Here is a 7,062-nt window from a genome sequence, read left to right as displayed (position 1 = left end):
CTAACTTTTAGTTTCCCTGTTTTCAATAAGTTTTTTTTGAGCACAAGTTGCTATTATAAATATCCAAATCTGATAGATAGCTCAAACAAAATAGTCCACTATAAGAGTCTGAGTATGCACCTATCCCTCAGGATAGGGGAGCCAAGCTATCCAGAGCCACAAAACTACACTCAAAATTCTATCTTACACTATTTTATCTCAGCTATTTACCTTAGTCCAGAGTTGTTCCTAAAAGACTCACTGCCCAATGGATTTCTAAGGCTACTGGTTCCTGTATAGTAGGCATACATACAGTAGAAGTCGCCAAACTATTACCTAAAATTTCATTACCCATGTAATTTTAGCCAAAGGATGCATTTTTATCAAATGATTGCATTTACAGAAGGTACATTGCAGTGTTTTAAAAAAAAAAGGGTATTTTCATTTGTATTGAACAATGATAGATTACAAATTGAGTTCATGCATTTGAAGCATATTTATACATGCACTGAATTCCTTAAAACCTCACACAAGCCGTGAGCTTAGCATTTCTATCTTTCCTACATATCCAAAACAGAAAAGGATAGAATTAAATAGTGAGTGTAAGGATAACCAGTCATTGCCTTGGGTTGCTTTGACTGGTTATTGGCTGTCCCGTTGCCCTTATGACTGTTTTCTCGGTCTTCGAATTCTGAACAAACCCTGCTTTCCTGCACAAAAGAGAAAAGGTGTCAGATCCAACGGATCTAAGCAATGAAATATTATCCTACAATATATCATTTATCATATCCTATCTTATTTCTGTTTTGAAAGGGCAGGAAAGATAAAGACACAAATCACTGCTTCAGGAGAAAGAAATGTTTATGCTAATGTGTTTGTTTCATGTGCAGATAATTAGTTACTCTAATTGGCATGTGCCCCTGACCGAGGCTCCCTTCGGGTATGAGCCCGACATACCTTTTAGAGTAACTAATCTCAGAATATCAAAATGGAATGATGAAGAAACCAACTGAAGTATCAAAGGGACATATTTGTTTTAAATATGAAACCTTTTACTTTACTATTCATGATATATATAAAAAGAAAACATTAATGGATAAACTGTTTTAAGGGACATATTATTTCAATGTGAAACCTTACAGTATTTAAAAAGGTCAATGCTACATAGTGAAGATAAACGATTCAATGCAACAGATTGGTATAGAAACAGACCATCTGAAGTATTTTGATGCATGTTTAAACAGCAAACTTCAACAAAATCAGAATCAACTGGTAATGAAATGAGTGTCATGAGCCCGTGCTCAAACTTCTATGATGAAATTTGTCAAAGCTTTCCTACAATGGACTTAATTAGATCTTTTCTTTCAAGTAAAGATTACTTTGATGAACTTCTAGGAATTGAAGGGGCAAATGGGAACTATTTTGAGGCTGCAAAGGTGGCAGGGACGAAAGGAGCTGTTCTTGAGGGATGTAAATTACATTATTCGTGGCAAGGAGATTCTAATTGTGGATGAGTTTACAGGCCATGTCATGTAGATGTTGGAGTGACGGACTACATCAAGCAGTTAAAGCAAAGGAAGGTGTACCAATTCAAAATGAGACTTTTACACTGGCTTCAATAAGTTATCAGAATTTTTTCTTCAGTTTCCCAAGCTTTGTGTCATGATTGGTATAGCAGCAACTGAAAGTACAGAGTTCGAGAGTATATGCAAGTTAAGGGTGACGGTGGTTCCTACCAATAAGCGAATGATACGAAAGGATGAATCTGATGTAGTATTCAGGGCAGCCACAGGAAAATGGCAAGCTGTTCTTGTAGAAGTTTCACGGATGCATAAAACTGGTCATCCTGTACTGGTTGGTACTACAAGTGTTGAATAGAGTGATTCATTATTAGAACATGGGGTAAGAGATCGTTGATTGAGCTTGAAGCAGAAGATCGCCTGTCATATGCTTGTGAAAAGGGTCCAACCCAAGATGAAGTCATTGCAAATCTATGCAGTGTGTTTGAATCTATTGTTAGAGAGTACAGAATCTACACAGAAGAGGAGAGAAAGGAGGTGATCACAGCTAGTGGACTTCATGTATTGGGTATAGAGCGGCATGAATCAAGGCGTATCGATAATTAGCTGCGGGGACGTAGAGGAAGACAAGGGGATCCTGGAAGTTCAAGATTCTTTTTAAGTCTTGAAGACAATATTTTTCGAATTTTTGGTGGAGATCGCATACAAGAAGCATTTGCAGTTGTTCTGGAAGCTTCTAAAAGAGTGTTGGGCCTTCGACCATTTGATGTGCAGCTAATAGGAGCCATGGTTCTTCACAAGGGAGAAATTGCAGAAATGAGTATAGGAGGTATCTTCTAATACCATAATGCTTCACCACGAATGTACTATGAACGATGTCATGGGACACATAAGGGAAAAGGTGGAGATGTCTGATCAACCGGCTGAGCTCAGGATTTTGCAGATTATTGGTCACAAGATATGGAAGATCCTTTCTCCTAAAGATAAAATCAAGTACATGGTTAGTCAACATGCCACATTCAGATCCCAGTGTGTCACATTCAGAGTAGAAAAGAATCAGCTTGTAAAGCGATAAGAAAAGATCACAGGTCTCCAACCAAATCGTTTCACATTTGCCAGCGCACTCCCAGCATGTGCCAAAATGGGAAATTTAGAATAGGTTATGAACATCCACCAAAATGTGGAAAAATAGACAGAGCACGTAAATTGTAGTTGCAACTGCCCTGGCAGACATGTATGCAAAATGTGTAAAAATAGATAGAGCATGTGAATTGTTTGACAATACTCCTAATAAGGATGTCTTCTCACGAAATGCAATGATTGTAGGCTACGCACAAAATGGGTTTGTTAAAAAGCTTTACACAGATTTGAAATGTCGAGGAAATAAAAGAGAAGATGTATCATAGTAAAAACCCTCTTCGTACTTCCAGCAATGGCATATTAACAGAGAATAAAGCAAGAAGAAGCCATTTCATACCTATGGAAAATGGGACTTGCATTTAAGAGAAGATTCAGAAAACTTCAGCATGCCTTCAAGAAAAAGTCTAACTTTTAATGCACAGTCGCAACCTGGGTTGTTTGAAAACTGCAATCAAATTTATCTTGGGCAGTAGCACCAGTAAAAAACATATATTCTTCATCAAAGACTTCACAAAGCGACGGAAATTAGAACAGCAATGGCAGCACCAAAGGGTCTCAAACCCTCGAAAAGCTTCTCCAGTTGTTTTCATTTTGGAAAATGAGAGGCCAAGTCATTGCGAAAGGAGTATAAGCTTTTAGGGTTATCAAAGCCCTTTGTAATTTTTATTTTTCCTTCAAGTCCGTTAGGCTTTGCAAGCATAAAAAAACAAAAGAAAACAATAATAAAATATATTTGGTGATATCAATGTTTTAATTTTTCATTAAGCATTGATATTATCAAGTATGTTTTATTTTTTATATTTTGTTTTCTTTCTTTGTCCAAAGCTGGTATCATTGTGTAAAAAGTATTTAATTACAATATAATTATAAATTGTAATTAAATATTATTATTATTTAAAGTGTAAAAGGTGTATCCATGTGCTAAAAGGAGACTAAGTCTTTTGACTTAATTTTGAAGGATGAGTTAATTTTGGAGAGATAAGGCTATCATTGAAGAAGTCTTTTCGGTTTGGAGACATAAGGAGAGCATATAGGAGTATGCATAACCACTTGGGAAATATTCAAAAGGAGTTGAGATAATTTTGGAGAAAAGAACATTTTTATAGGAACATGAGGTTGTTTGAAATCAAATGGAGTGAATTTAGGGAGGTTGGAGCACTTTTAGGCAAAGGGTCGAGGTTGGACTTTTCCACCATTTTAGGGAGCTTTTATTACTTGGTTGAGCTTTTTAAGGCCATTTCTAGTGATCTGTCGGGTTGGTTATTGATTGAAGAAGACTTTTCCATGTTTGTAGCCCTTTTTGGTGTCTTCTAGACTCCTCTTTTTGAGGCCCTTTTCTTGTATCTGACCCAATTAGTTGGAGAATTTTTGTACTTAGTGCCTTGAGACACTTGAATTTTAGTTAGTTCAGATTTATGCAAGAACAATGTTTTCAGAGACAGTTTTCTTGTCCTTAGCATTTCTTTTGCATGGATTCTGTAACTCAGATTTAGAGATATTATATATGTGACAACATCTTTTGGAGCGATTTTCTATGGAATCAAGCCTTGTTTTCCTTCCATTTTTTTTGTGTACAAGCATGATTGATGAAGTTAAATTTGTGAGTTATATTGCTCCTTGTTTACTTGTCTTAGTCAGTACCTTAATATAGGAACGTGTGTATGTTTGCAGGTCATAGTGAAACATTACTCTTCCTCATTGGTTCATCTCAAGACCTTATTATGAAATACTTATGCAAACTTATAACAGGAAAGAAGTGTTTATCAATTAAAGTAGAATATTGTAGACCGAGATCGGTTTTTATCATTTATCTCTCACATTTTGGTGTATCACCAGGTTCTAGTTAAAGTTTAGTTCAGTTTTAAGTTCCGTTTCTGCAATTTCTTATCCTTTACCCTGCAAAGTTAGTTCAATACTAGAGAGTATTAGGTGATTATCCAATAGGAACCGGCCTAGGAACCGAAGGTTTCATTTCAGGTTATGCATTGCCCACATGCAGAAGTGAATCCCATGTTAGGCCAGATTGCTAAACTTATAGTTTAGTAGAGTGCAAATTTGTGCTTTAACAATGACACCATATGACCCCTTACAACAATATGATGTCCTAATGTGTCATATGGTGTTCTAAGGGGTCATATGGCGTCCTAAGGGGTCATGTGGTGTTCTAACATGTGTGGGCCCTTAGGAGCCCATATGACCTTGTATGACCCCTTAGGACACCATATAACCCCTCAGGACACCATGTGACCCCTTTAAACATCCTAGTACATGACTTGACCCCTTATGACACCATATTACCCATTAGGACAATATGGTGTCCTAAGGTGTCAGATGGTGTCCTAAGGGGGCATATGGTATTCTAACACATGTGTGGGCCCTTAGGACCCCATATGACCCCCCAAGACCATATGATGTCCATATGGTGTCCTAAGGGGTCATATGGTGTTCTAACACATGTGTGGGCCCTTAGGACCCCATATGACCCCTAACGACACCATGTGAGCCCTCAGGACACCATGGGAGCCCTTACGACACCATATGACCCCTTTTAACATTCTAGTACACGACATAACCCGTTAGGACAATATGATGTCCTAATGGGTGATATGGTGTCCTAAGACATCATATGGTGTTCTAACACATGTGTGGACCCTTAAGACTCCATATAACTTCTAACGACACCATATGACCCCTAACAACACCATCTGGTCCATTGGGACACCATGTGACCCCTTTTAACATCCTAGTACACGACATGACCCCTTATGGCACCATATGACTCCTTAGGATAATATAGTGTCCTAAGGAGTCATATTGTGTTCTAACACATGTGTGGGCCTTTAGGACCCCATATGACCCCCAACAACACCATATGACTCCTTAGGACACCATATGGCCCCTCAGGACACCATATGACCCCTTAGGACCATATCATGTCCATATGGTGTCCTAAGTATTCATATGGTGTTCTAACACATGCATGGGCCCTTAGGACCCCAAATGACACCCAACATCACCATATGACCCCTTATGACACAATATGGCTCCTCAGGACACCATGTGACCCCTTTTAACATCCTAGTACATGACATGACCCTTTATGACACCATATGACCCCTTAGGACAATATGGTGTCCTAAGGAGTCATATGGTGTCCTAAGGGGTCATATGTTGTCCTAAGGGGTCATATGGTGGTCTAACACATGTGTGGTCCCTTAGGACCCCACGTGACCCCTTAGGTCACCATATGACCCCCGAGGACACCATATGACCCCTTTTAACATCCTAGTACATGACATGACCCCCTATCACACCACGACCCCTTAGGACAATATAATGTTTTAAAAATCAAGGATGAATTTAAATTTATTTTAACTATTTTTTAAAACAAAATATAGAAAGACTACCTATTCTGTATCGTAGAGCTTCAAATCACCTTTCCTATGCCTATAAAAAATCAAAATTTCGATATGAAACACAAAAGTTATGCCCATTTTACTAAAATATGTTTTTAAAATATTTTTCATAACGAATATCTGATTTGAAAAACAATAATTTTCCCCTCCATTTTTTGCTTGTGTTTGCTTTGTGATCTAGCTAGGACATGCCAAGCCTAGAAAGTCAACACAAAAATCATGTTTTTGCATTTTCCTTATTTTTCTAGACTTCACCATGGTTGTCGATGACTTTTTTTTAAGTTGAAATTGATAAATAAATAAATTAAATTTTATAATGTTTTGACCAAGTTAAGGTGGTTAGACACACGATTTTTTATATTTCTGAAAAGTTGTAGTAAAAAAATCATAATTAATTATTTACTTAAAAAAAATTACAAAAAATTATGTGTCACTTCCAAACATGAATCTACTACTTATATTGAAAATCTTATAAAAATATATTCTGATTCGATTGTGATTAGGGTGGTCATACATACACCTACTTCTTATATTTTTCCTGCAATTTTAGTACTACTGCATTGAAATTTCATATTTCTGTGAAATAGATTTTTTTATAGAAAACAACTAGTAACTTAGAAACTACACTCAATTTTCTACAAATTATGTTCTTACATATTTTAAAATAATGTTCATAACCTATTCAATTTTCACGTCAAGTTGCCTAACTTTGTTTTTTCTGAAATTTCATTGCCACTTAAGGGCCTGATTTGGCCCACCATGATCTTGCATATACCCATATTCTTTTTCAAGAAATCATCATATATATATCAAACTGGAACAAAAGCATTCTCACCAAGTCGGCCAAAAGATAGATTATAACATGTACATACTTTTTTGAGCAAGATATTTTTTCGACCAGAATGTAAAACATGAAACATAAATTAGACCTAAACCAACATTCACCGTGCAACACCGTACCAAAAGAATACCTCTCATAGAATCACCGGACCAAATACATAACACAT

The 7,062-nt window shown here is 36.8% G+C and overlaps 1 long non-coding RNA gene across 1 annotated transcript; it reads right to left on the bottom strand.

Moving 5' to 3' along the window:
* Positions 1-399: 399 nt before the first annotated feature.
* LOC131873739 (uncharacterized) lies at positions 400-3,315 on the bottom strand. The gene is made up of 2 exons (XR_009371640.1): positions 2,977-3,315; positions 400-689 (listed from the first exon to the last, which is right to left on the bottom strand). It is a non-coding gene; the product is annotated as an uncharacterized LOC131873739 (long non-coding RNA).
* Positions 3,316-7,062: the final 3,747 nt, after the last annotated feature.

Source organism: Cryptomeria japonica, chromosome 2 (assembly GCF_030272615.1).
Source record: "Cryptomeria japonica chromosome 2, Sugi_1.0, whole genome shotgun sequence".
In the NCBI taxonomy this organism is placed as follows: domain Eukaryota; kingdom Viridiplantae; phylum Streptophyta; class Pinopsida; order Cupressales; family Cupressaceae; genus Cryptomeria; species Cryptomeria japonica.
Note: the sequence above shows the minus strand (reverse complement) of the source record. Positions and strands in the feature narration are given on the sequence as shown.